General features: G+C 46.1%; 1 protein-coding gene across 3 annotated transcripts in view; it reads right to left on the bottom strand.

The window, feature by feature from the left end:
* Positions 1-8,792, bottom strand: part of BOC (BOC cell adhesion associated, oncogene regulated) — a 72,152-nt gene extending 63,360 nt beyond the window's left edge. For all 3 annotated transcript variants that reach the window (XM_069475091.1, XM_069475092.1, XM_069475093.1), the window contains exons 1-2: positions 8,348-8,792; positions 3,961-4,045 (exon numbers count right to left, since the gene is read on the bottom strand). The gene's annotated coding sequence lies outside the window, so the exon portion shown is untranslated. The remainder of the gene's footprint in view (positions 1-3,960; positions 4,046-8,347) is intronic.
* Positions 8,793-13,072: the final 4,280 nt, after the last annotated feature.

Below are 13,072 nucleotides of genomic sequence, written 5' to 3'. Positions count from 1 at the left end.
GTGTTCCTCGTTTGGCGGAAGACTTCACATTTCACTGCATCCTCATGGTGTTCTGAGAAGGCTGCTTGTGAGATGGGAATAAAGGCACAGAGAGTTTCCATGACTTCCTCTCCATTTCCCAAGTAGTTGATCACATAATTATATCCTAAACTCAGGTGTCCTGTGTGCCCTCAAACCCAGAACACCTTGGCTTAAGGCTTTCCATGTTTGTTAAAGAAAAACAAGGAACAAAGGTAACCACATGTCATCTGCAGCCAAATCTCCACCACCCTCCTAAGCCAGTAGGGAGAGGTCTGCTGAGCTCTTCTGCAGGTAACTGCCTGTCGAATTCTTTCTGCTGGCTGCCCTATGAGTATTTGCCTGGAAGGTAGCATCTTCTGTCAGTTACCTGTCTGTCAAAGCTGCTACTTCCTTCCCCAGGGTATTTTTCTATACAAGCTGCCACTTCTCCTGACCAGTAAAAGTATCTCCTGGGCCAAACACCTTCTCCCCCTCACTCCACCAAGAACACGAAGGGCCTGCTTGATCAGACTTGCAGAGATCCTAGGAGCAAATGGATTCATCTGGCAGCTATAGTGGAAGCAGAGACTCAGGACAGCTAATTCAGACAACATCCCAGGGAGGGGGGGAAAAGTTGAAACATGTTCTGTGATGAAACTCATGATGGAGGTGGCTTCCACCACTGCCTGCAAAGTCTGACACTAGCTGAGCCACAAAGCCTCTGTCTGCAAAGTCTGACCCTAGCTGAGTCACAAAGCCTGTCTTCCCTCACGCTGCTGCTGCTGAGCCATTCAAGACCTTCTAGCTGTAGCCCCAGTTTTAAATTTGAGTCCCTTAAGGAAGTTTCGTAAAGGGCCCCGCCTGCCCCTTACAGTTTGTTAGCTGCAAATGAAACAGTTCTCCCAAAGCTCTGCTTTGGAAGAAAGCTCGCCTGGGTGTTTTTTTCCCTGCGAAACTCCAGTTTTAGAGTCTGCAGACCTGAAATGAAATCTTGGCTCTGCCACTTACCAGCTGTGAGACCAGAACAAGTCACTACAATTATTTAAGCTTCAGCTCTCTTATCTGTAGACTAGGATAACTACGCCTATCTTCACAAGATTGCTGGGGGACTGCAGCGACAATGCTTATAGTGCTGAGCACGGGGCCTGGCACACAGTAGGTGCTCACACATGGCAGCTATCATCCCCATCGCTGGAACGATGGCAGAGGCAGGCACTGCTGCTCCTCTGGCACTGAGAGTAGCCCAACTCGGCCTGCGCTCCAGGTCCATGGCTGGTCCCTGGCCCAAGCCATGGGGTGAGAGGCTGCACCAGGAGTTTTGCTTCTTCCCTGACAAGTGAGAATCATAATTCTTCCCTCACACGGTGAAGGGCAACCTGCTGCTCATGTGCACTCGCCCTCTTGGGAGGGACACTCGCCACATAAACACAAGTCTTCATTTGTAAATCAGGGGAAGAAAAATTAACTCCATCACAACACCACTTTCAGGCAACTTGTTTAGTTCTTTTCACCCACACTCAAGACCTGTATGGTGTGTCAGTGACAAGGGGATTGGTCGCCCATGTGAAACCCACCTATAGAAAGCCACCTTGTTGTTCCTCTTTGGGGAGGAGAGCCGAGCTCCCCCACCCCCCTTCTCCCATTGTCAAAGACCACCCAGTGAAACTTGCTGGCAAACTGCCACGGTCCAGACAGGCACAGCCAGGCCTAACTCCCCAGCTACCATCTCTGCAACAGAAGCCTACAGAATGAAAAGCACCTGACTGTGAGGCCTTCACAGATGGCAGACCACCAAAAATCTCAGCAAAGGGCTGCAGGTGATTATTTCAGAGGTCTATACATTGGACGATCTCACTCTTGGCTATAATACAGCAGATTCTTAAATAATTTGTTCACTACAAAACATCCATTCATAATGACAGAGGTAAACAGTTGTGAATTTCCATGACTTTATGTGGTCTCAATTGCAAAAGAGGGCACTGTGCTGACTGATTGCATTATTAAATCTTTCTCTTGGGCACAGCTGTGCAAGAAGGAAGAGCTGCCCTAGCACCACTGTGGGATGATAGTCATGAGACAGAAAACAGACAGTCAAGTGGGGAAGACGATTTGTGAAATAATTAAGAGCAGCCTCCGCTTTCACAGAAAACTAATAAACCCAGAACCCCCCAATTTTCCTCTCCAATTAACCGTGACCCATACCTAATAAACTTGCTGGGATTGTATGTAATGTTAGGTAAGTTCAGACTAGTAAAGGCACTTGGCTGGGACTAACCTGGAAAAATCTTGGCAGAGCCAGGGAAGGTGGGGGAGGGTTCTCTTCCAGAGTCCAATTCCAGGCCAGTCTGGGAGAGGGACCTCCAAGGCCAGCTACCTCCCCATGCTCCTTCCCCTTACTGTAGCTCCCATCCTTTGTGATATTTATCTTTCAGCAGCCAAGGAAGTTTGTGGGCAACTGGAGAGCCCAGCAACTATTAGGTCCCTAAAATAAATATCCCCTCACTTGGTACTCTGGGAATGATTTTAGAGCCAAGCAAACCTACTGCAGAAAGTTGAACAAATGGCAAATGGAATTGAAAGGTAAAAAGATGAATTCAGGCACGTGTTTCTACAATTCTTAGCTAAAATCTGAAGTAGACGAGAAAGGAAAAAAAAAAACAAACCCCCACACATTTTTCCTTTTCCCCCTGAAAACTATTCAGTAATTGGTTTTAGAAACTTGTCTAAGACCCAGATTTCTGAGATTCTTTCACTCAATGCAGAGATACCAGATTTCAACCTTTTTTTAAATTAACAAAAAATAAATTTAAAAAAACTACTCTGAACTTGAAATCTCATGTCTCCAACATACTCAGGCCTATCATTCACTGAGGAAAAATGTTTTCAGGGAGAAAATACTGAACAGCACATACAGGCAGGGGCAATGCCAGTCCCATCTTTGTCTTTAAAACTCAGCCTGAGACTTTGACTCCCCTCCCTTAAGGAGTCTTTCTCAATCGCCCCACCCCCAGTGCTTTAACAGGAGAGTTCACATGGCACTGACCTGCCTTTCTCTCCCCATCAGTAACAGGGTCTGGACGTGGGCTCTAGTATTGATCCCTGCCAGTCCACGCCACGGTGCCAGGCACACAGCAAGTACTCAGTCAAAGCTTGTTGAAAGGATAAAGGCTCCAACCAACACATACTTCATCACCCTCATCTTGTCCAACACTGTCCAAACTCATTTTGGAGAAGCATAAACATGTCTTTGCCATACTTTCCACTGCTCAGCTCCTTTGGGGTTATTTTTCTTCAACTCTACTTACCCTGCCCATATTATGCACTTTCCTGTTACCAACCAGGAAAAGTAGTTGAGACTCTCCTCAACGTTTTCTCTGGCAACTGAATGAAGTTGACTGTATGTTACTGGCTATGGTCCTTCTGCTATGATTTCCTCTTGCTCCCCAATAATCCTGTCCCAAACTTCAAAGGCCTTCTTTGAAGAGAAGGCCAAATTCATCATTAGGAAAAGAGAAATTATTTCCTAACTTTATTTCAGAAGATGGGAAGAAATGCAATCCCTCTGGTTTTCGTGAGATAAACATGCCTTGGTACATCAGACCACAAGGCATTCAGTGTGATACCAATGACAGAGACATAAACAGAAGGCTTTCCTCACCCTAACCTAAGCAGGACTTTTCCACAGCAAGCTTGGACTCCAAATCCCACAGTACATGGTTTGTATCTGACATGTCTGACAAAGTTTTCTTCGGGGCAGGGGGGGTTCACATAGCTAGCTACCACAGGCTTTGACAGAGTTGAACTAGAACTGACCTGAAGTTAGTCCATATTGCACCCAAAGTTGGACTCTTTCAATACTTAAGAGTGAAAAATACTATCTTCAAGGGGTAACAAAAGACATGAAAAAAGGACTGACCCAATGGGCTAGAGATATTAGACTGAGCAGAAAACCTCACCTACTTCTACTCTTTCGCTGCTACCCTCAGCCGGTGTGAACGCTGACGAGACTTCATGGGTCATGGGTTCCAGGAAGCTTGTTCCGGGACTGAGGAAAAAGAGAATCATCTCATCTTTCGAACAACAACATAAACAAACAGTTCTAAAGTATTTGCTTTTTACACGGTGCAGTGTTATAAACCATAGTAGTCCCTTATTAATCTGTTTTATAAATAAGAAAACAGAGGAAGACCAAGTTTTCTAAGATCATAGGTCTCCTTAAATGTCCAGTTTCCTGGCTTCTTGCTAGAGCTGAAATGAACAATGGATTGAGAACAATGATTACATTGTACAAAGCCATTATCTTTGTGTCCAAGCAGTCCACTTTCATCAATATTCACCAAATATTTCTTAAGAATACATTATAAGCAGGCCTCATACAAAACAAGGTGGGCTTACAGGGAAGGGGTTTGGGGTGATAAGACAGAGGGTGAGGAATGACCTCTGCAAAAATCAAGGGTTAGCTACTAGATAGGTCGGGCTGGAGCAGAAGGCTCCTACTAAAGCAACAGTGTCATGAGGTAGGACAGAGCTGCATAGGAAAGTGTTAAGCAATTTGGATTTTCAATCTAGGCAGTTTTTAAACTGGGTGGTGACTTGATTATGAGACTGCTGGAGAATGGGTGGGGTGGTGACAGGTAGGAGGTGGGGGGGCCCAGCCATGTGTCAGTTACAGTTGTCAAGGGTATCAACAAGCAGGAATGAAAAAGATGTGGAATAATAAAAGGAAGGGCAGGAGAGACTGGGCAAGCTTGGGGAAGGAGTCTGTCTCTAGCAGTGGAGATGCAGGAATAGATTAGTTCAGCGGTTTGAGGCAGTGTGAATGGAGTTCACAGGCAGAGCTAGGGCTCCAACCCAAGTTTCCTAATCCTAAAGGCAGTGCCACTTGAGATGGATCCTGCAAACCTTCCTTCCTGCATTCCACCTCCCCTTCTCTATCCATTGCCAACCCTGAGGGCTCCAAGAAGGCAAAAACCATCTTTAGGAAAGCATTTCATAAACATGGATCTCTAGATTAAAAACAAACACACTCTCCCACCCACCCCCACCCCAAATATTTGATTCGACCTCATAAATTATGAGAATATTACATGTTAAGCCTCCATGTGGGAGCACACTTAGGATTTGGGTCTTTCCTACCAACAGCAAAGTGATTGGATATATCTGTTTTCTATGAGTCTCTGGTCAAAAATGTAGAGATACTTCAGAGCTCTCTGATGACAAAAGAGTTTATACTTTTATCACAACTATGTATCACACTCCTTATCATGAGGTGGCTGACCAATTAACAGCTAAGCAGGGTCCTCTCTGTTTTTGTCCCCACACCCTCCCTCCCCAGTTGTGGTCAAAGAACTAACTATCCTAACTTCTATCAACCTCCTCTCCCAAGTAAAGCTAACGGCCGATAGCACAGGCACTTTTTCCCAAGTGAATGTCTCTTGCAATGTTGTTCTTCTGAGGTATCTTGAAAAAAGATAAGAGACAGTGTCTGAGGTTTCAAAAAGTATGTAAAAAGTATGTATGCACATGGATGAACAAAAACAAGTCATGTTACGGTATGGGATTATGGATGATTTTTAAAATATTTGCTTAATTAGTAATAGACGCTTGTGCAATAAATAAAAATTTGGGAGGAACCACCCTTTGACTAAGAAAACTTACTCTCTTGGGACAAGGAGGCTTTCAGCCTGGTGTCTGATGCGCTTTAAATGTTTACTGAATTAAAGTATGGAGATGACAAGAAGTTACATATGTTAGAGTAAATAGATTTTTCTAAATGGAACATATTACTTTCTTTCCTCTCTCTACCCAATTTCCATTCCCTTCTCCTCTCCCATGTTTTCTCAGATAGCAAAGGGGCTCAGAAGAAAGAAAGTAAACTCCAAACGTATAGTATCTTTTGGTGCCAAGTTCATACTTTTTTATTCAGAGGCCACAGAGTACCAGATAGCAATTATCTGATGTACCCAGGTCTTCTGTTGTAGTTTGAAAGACACAGAGAGAGAAACCCTGATTCATTAACCATACCAGTGACTTGCTGAAATTTGAACCCAGACTCCTAAGGCCCATGGAACACTACCCTCATCAGGTTCACTTCTTGCCCTCCCTTCTTAAACCCTGGGGATCCATGGGGAAGTCAACTGAATTATTTCATGAGTAAAATCTCCTATTCATTCTTAAGCCATGAGTTGCTGAAGAGAGCTGGGATTCTCAAATACCTAAAAAAGCACTTCAAAGACAGGAAAATCTCTGGACTCATTTGGAGAATGGAAAGGAACATAAATCACACTCCTTATCATGAGTTGGCTGACCAATTAACAGCTAAACAGGGTCCTCTCTGTTTTTTTTCCCACACCCTCCCTCCCCAGTTGTGGTCAAAGAACCAACCATCCTGACTTCTATCAAGCTCCTCTCCCAAGTAAAGCTAACAGCCTATATAGCACAGGCACTCTCTCCCAAGTGAATGTCTCCTGCAATGTTGCTCTTCTGAGGTAGCTTGAAAGAGGATAAAGAGACAGTGTCTGAGGTCTCAATCCTCTGACTTCATAGGTGTAGACAGCCTTTTGCCTCCTTAAGGGCCAAATTCTGAGTAATAAATCTATATGGGGGCGGGCAGTGTCAGCAAGGTGGCACAATGAGGCAACTCTTCTTTCATTTTTACCTCTTTGCATAAACTCACTTCAAAAACTCATCTAGCAGGAAAATCATAACTCCGCTGCTATTTCCACCCAGCCTCTGTCCCACTGACCCCATGGTGCTTCAAGATTACCACGGGAACCTTCTGGGTTTCAATTATGAGACCATTAAAAAGTGCCAATTATAAGACCTCAGAAATGTTCCTGGGAAACCTGTTATACACCTCAAAATGGCCAACCTCTTGCCTCAGATTTACTTTAAGCAAAGCTCAGAACACAGGTCACCCAGATGTATGGGCATCCCAGCCCCCAGCCCAGTCCAAAAGACCATGTTTTAATATTTTCCATGCTGCCCTTGGGAAAACGGAGATTGATTTATTGGCTGTAACCAAAGGGATGAAAAAAACATCACAGAGCTGGGCTGCCTGTTTAGGACCCCGTTGTGGAATAAATCAGAAATGTTTACACATTCAAGGATTTTTAAAATGACATTCATCAAATGGTCAATGTTTGCAAAGTTCTGGCCAACAAAGACCTAGGTGACAAACGAGTGCTGGGCATAGGGCACTTGGAGGTGGCACAAGGGCCTGAAACCAAAATATACTCTACGCTGAGGCCACTCAAGAGGTAACTATGGGTCAAAAACTTATGCCAACCCATCTGAACTTTAAGAGAAGGGATGAGGGGAGCAGCAGTACACCCCACCACACCCAAAACATGCCTGTTTAGGATTGCTGGTGTGTGGTTTGGGTATTCTTAGCTCTACTGCCGCATCTCTGGAGGAACACAACTCTGCTTCAAGTAACTCCACCACTGCCACCCCCATCCCCAAAACAAACTAAACAAAACAAATCCCCAAGGCTCCACAAACTCCTCCAGGTCTGCCTGCTTCCCACCTCCACAAATCCTCCCATCACCTGGCAAAGCAAACTAACCCTGAGCACCCTGAAAATCAAGCAGGCAGTTCAAAAACCCAGCAGAGAATTCTTCCCGGCTTCCTTGCCGTCCCCACAGCCCCTTCCCACTTGTTCCAGAGATTCATTTCCCCCACCTTCTGATAGTTACACAAACAAAAACCCACGAGAGCACAACCCCAGGAGGACACGGCGGGCGCGAAAACACACACGCACACGCACACGCACACGCTCTCCCCTCTCACCGCCCGGGCCACACAGGCACCTCTGGACTCTCCACTTCAGCCTCGCCCCTTGCCCCCTCCATCTAGGGATGCTTTTCTGAGGCTGTTTAGCTCGATCCCTGATTTCAGTGCTTTCCTTTTAAAAACACAACTACGATAAACCCTCGCCCCCGAAGGGGCCAAATGGGTGCTGAGTGGTTCTGCTTATTTGCCGACACCCACGCCGGCTTCTCCCACGGCCCGGCGTGTCAACCTTCGGGGGAAGTTTGGAAGGCTGTCCGGGCCCTTCTTCCACCCGAGAAACTTCCGGGAACCGCGGAGACGAAACCGCCAGGACCCGGCCAGACTCCACGGGCAGGGAATGGGACGCGGCGCCCCCCGGCCCCCGGCCCGGCTGCGGCTCGCAGGCGGCAGCAGCCCCGGAGCCCCCGCTGCCCGCCTCGCCCCAACTCCCGCGTCCCCCAGCAGCCACTCGCCGGCGCTGCCTGGCCTGCGGCCGCCTCCCGCCCCCTCCTCTCCCCAAACCAACCAACAAACTTTTTATGAAAAGAAAACAAACTTCAGCGACGTGACTCACCTCTGGTGCAGCCGGCGCCTGGGAAGGGCGAGCCGGGGCTCGGGGGCCAGCGTGATGGGCGCGGAGAGAGCCACGCAGCACCGCGCCGCACGGACACACAACACGCACAGGGACACCGGGGACGCACAACCCCGGAGGGCGGCCGCGGCGGGGGCAACAAAGGAGCCCCGGACGGAGAAGTTGCCTGCCGCGGAGGGAGGGCGCGTGCGGGCGCGTGTGGCAGCGCGGGCGCGAGGGCGTGTGCGTGTGTGCCGTGTGTGCCGTGTGTCGGTGTGTCTGTGTGTGCGTGCGTGTGCGCGCGGCGGCTGACACCGGCGGCCGGGCTCACGGTCCCCGCGGCAGGAAGCGGGCGCCGCGGCGGCGGCGGCAGCAGGAGGACAAGGCAGGGGACGCCGCGCCCAGCGCACCCGGTCCCTCCATATGGAAGAAGCTTTTTTGGATGACTGAGCTCGCAAACAATTCCTTCTTTTGCTTCTCCTGCCTAGGAGCCTCCCATTACCGCGCGAGGAGGAGGAGGGGGCAGCAGAGGAGGCGGGGAAGAGGGGGAGGAGCAAAATGGAGCAAAGAAAAAGTCTTGCAAAGGAAGCTGGAAAAAAAAAAAAAAAACAGTCCCCCAAACTTTAGGGCAGTTTTTCCCCAAACGCCCACTTTCTGCCGCGCCTCACACCCGCGCTGTCCTCCGACTTCTTTCTCTTTCCCGCACCAAAAGCACTGTCCTCTGCCTTTCCCTCGCACCAGGGGCTCCCTTGAACCCCCATTTTCTCCTTAGCTTCACCTCAGACCTTCCCTCTGGCATATACTATGCTTCCCTCCTTTCGCCCAGTGTCTTCTTCCAAGTATTTTTCTGACACCCATCTCTCAACTGCCTTCTGCAAACTATTGGATAAATCATTAAAAAACAAACTGATTAAATGTTCCGTTCCTCACCCCCCAAAAAGTGGGGCAGCAGCAGTCGGGAACATGATAAGGAAACTGGTCTCCGGGAAGCCCCAAGGCCGCCTCCCCCGTCCCCTCGGTGGGTTGGGCCGGGTTTGCCGCGTCCTCCGTCCTCCGTTGACAGCGCCCTGACCTCCATTCATCATCCCAGGATGTAACAGCAAGGAAAAGGGAGGGAGAGCAGGGCTGCAGGGGTGGGGGGACGGCGTGTGTGTGTGTGTGTGTGTGTGTGTGTGTGTGTCAGTGTCAGAAAACGTTCAGAGCAGTGGTTCTCAGCTGTCTCACCAGAGCTCCCTGGAAGGCCTGTGAAATCCCATTTCTGGGCCCCACCTCCAGAGTTTCTGATTGAGTGGGCGGGCCTGAGAATTTGCTTTACTGGTAAGTCCCCAGGTGATGCTGATGATGTTGCTGGCCCAGGGCCACCGTTCTTGAAAACCCCTTTCCCAGAGCATTGAGAAGTCAAACACATGATGAGTTGGTGGAATCTGGGTCTCCTTATTCTTTAGAGATGAAATGTAGATTGTAAAGGATCATCCATTCCACACCTTCACTGTAGCTAAGAAAACCAGGACCCAGAAAGGCTGAGCCACTTGGTTAAAGTGGACTGGGAGTTTGTGCGCAGGGGGTGAGCACTGTGCTAGGAGTCAGTCAGGCATGGCAGCAGTAGGGCGAATGGGGGTGCTGCCTTCCTTCTGTGGCAGGATCGCTGCGCGGGGAGTCGGGAAGCCACTGTGACTTTGAGAAAGTCACTTAACCTTTCTGGGCCTTAATTTTGATTTCTATTGTTTGTTTCTCGTCAGTAAAAATGCATGCTTTGCACCAAGTATATGATTCTAATTGAATCTGAACCGAAAGACATTTGAAAGGTAAACATAAATGTATCTTATTCCATATTTTGCACTATTTTTTTTCTCTTGCATTTGGTAGTTCAGGCAGGAGCCAGTTTCTTTGTTGATTTATCTTGCACTTTCAGTTCTCTGTGCCTGGATCCTTGGGCATGTCCCCAAACGGATCAAATCATGTGGCAAAATGGATCCAGAGGACAATCCATTTTCAATAAGGAGAAAAAGGCTCTGAACTCCCTCTTTAATTACCCACCTGCGTTCTCCTGCTCTCTCCAATCTACTCCTTCCCACTTTCCTTCTCTTTTAATCTCTCCCAATCCCCCAAACATTCTCAAAGACCTATTTTTCTTCCTAATCAATAACCATGTTAGCTTCTACCTTCTTATTGTCCTTTTGAGGCACAAGTCAGGGATATGAGGCCTGCGTACAGTCCACCCTGGGTACAGGACTCTTTATTCCCCAAGGGAATGGGTCAGCCAGCTTTCCACTGCAGTGAAAACACCACTTCTACTCAGAGCCCCAGGCAGGGTATCCAGCTTTCTATTTTTCGAAGATGATTTCAAGTAGCACTCTCACTGGTGATGGTGGGATTCCAATGAGAACAAGACATATGAAGTTCTCAGATTGAGTCTTCTATATTCCTGTATACTATTTATTGTTCAACATCTCAAAGGTGTCTCCTACACCTTCACATCATCTTTCTCCTAGGACTCTCTAGTCCCTCCACTCTGGTCTTTGGGTCCACACAGTCCTGGGCTCTGAGTCAAAGCATCAGAATATAACAGAAGATAAGGAATATAGCAGTCATTACCAACACTACGTAGCCAAAAGAAAGACTCATGGTCTTGCACCTTCTTCCACCAGAGGATGCTCACCTTTCCTGTAGTTTAGGCAGAATGCTGATCACAGTTTAGCAGAAAGGACTTAATTCTGCCCGAAGCATCAAGCACACTGGTGGTACCTCAGGCATGTTTATTGTTTTTGTTATTAATGTGATTGTGTTTATTGCTATTACTGTAAGAACAATGTATCTCTGAACTCTCAGTTGCACTCCCCTTTGCCTGAAAGGTGTTTTTTGCCTAATTCTCCCCTCCTCTTTCCATTAGTTTCTACCCTAACCCACCCCACTCACTCCAGCACCCCCAGCCATCTGAAGACGGTTAGATGGAGTTTGGCCCTAGTAAGGTGCTTTTTACTATTCTCTATTCTGCTAAACCTGAGTTACCTCTGGCATCTTGCTTTCTTGGGAACTTTATGGACCTTTACCAAGAAGGAAGCATTTAGTATGGAAGTGATCATCACAGTAATTTATTATGCTGGGTGGAAATGAGGGGCCAGTAAGCAGGGACTGTAGGTCTATATAAGTCACTATGTTGCTGAGTTGTGCAAAATAAACTGAAAGGAGTTTAGCAAGTGACATGTAAAGATGCCATTCCCTCCTCAGTGTGCTATAGACACCTATATCATATAAACAGGGATCTCCTTGGTTGTGAGGGATATCTGGAGAGGACTGTGCTGAGAAAATTACTAAGATGTAGACAAAGAGAAATAGGGACTTGATGGATTTTCCCTCTTTTAATATAAATCTATTTTCCTGATTGTAAAATATGCGCATTGAATAAAATTTAGAAAATAAAGAAAAACACAAAAAAGTGGACAATCACCCTAAACTTACTACCCAGGGATAACACTATTAACGTAATGGAGTGCTTTTTCTAGGCATTTTTCTTTCTTGTTTTTGTTTCTCATCAATACAAATACATAGTTTCTCTACACGAGTATATGATTCTAATAAAATCAGAATTGGAAGATGTTTAAAGGGCAACTTAAACCAGGTGTGTTTATTCAATATTTTGTACAATTTTTTATGCATTTGGTAATTCAGGTAGGAGCCAGCTTTTTCATTGATTTATCTGGTACTTTCATATTCTGCAAATTTGGGTTCATTGTACATATAGGTTGTTATCCTACTTTTTAAGTTTAACATTCTAAGGAGATTAGTTTTCCCCTGTCATTGAATCTTCTCTAAAGTTTGACTTTAACAGCTGTGTACTAGTCCATTAATGAGAGAAATTGTTATTTTTTTCAACCATTCTTCTATTGTCATATATTTAGATTGTTTCCATTTTTATTATTATCCTGCATTGCAGTTGATTAAACATCTTGTCATAAATCTTTACTTATGATTCTGATTATTTCCTAAGGGTGGATTCCTTTGAGTGGGAGTTTGGGATCTGTGGATAGGATGCAACATTTTAAAGGTGTTTGGTTGGTATTGCAAAATTGTCCTCCACTGGTTCCAATGTATATTTCCATCTCTAGTATTATTTTAATTTAAAGCAACAATGAGATCATCAAGCATAAGGCTCCAAGTGGAAACCTGACTGAATTATCTAGTTTGGGTGATTGCACTGATCAGATAAAGAAAACAACTGTCAAATATTCACTGTAGTGGAGACAACACTCCAGTGGGAGGAGCTGAACAATAATTGCTTACTATATGAACTCAATTATATTTATGATTTTATTTAACTTTCCCAGCAAGCCTCTGAGAAATAAACTAATGTTTATAGAACACCTTCCTCTCCAGCCTCTGTGCTGGATTCTGTGTGTACATTCCATCTTGAATCCCCACAACAATCCTTTGCTGTAGGTTCAATTATCTGCATTTTACAGATAAGGAAAATTGGGTAACTTGCCTAAGATCCCCAACAACTAAGTGGTGGTACACATTCTAAAACCCAAGTTTTTTCCACTGCAACACATTACTTCTCCACAACTGTTTCATGAGTTACAGGCTACTTCTTAGTGTAAGAATTCTAGTATATTTAGAAGATGCCTGAATTTTGTCAAGCCATTAATCTTTTATGGGCTGGGGAGTGTTTGTTTTTTTTTTCACAGGGGCATCCAAGTGCATTCCAACAGCTAAGGTAACTTACTAATT

This window comes from Eulemur rufifrons, chromosome 7, assembly GCF_041146395.1.
Source record: "Eulemur rufifrons isolate Redbay chromosome 7, OSU_ERuf_1, whole genome shotgun sequence".
NCBI lineage: Eukaryota > Metazoa > Chordata > Mammalia > Primates > Lemuridae > Eulemur > Eulemur rufifrons.
This window is presented reverse-complemented; position numbering and strand designations above follow the sequence as displayed.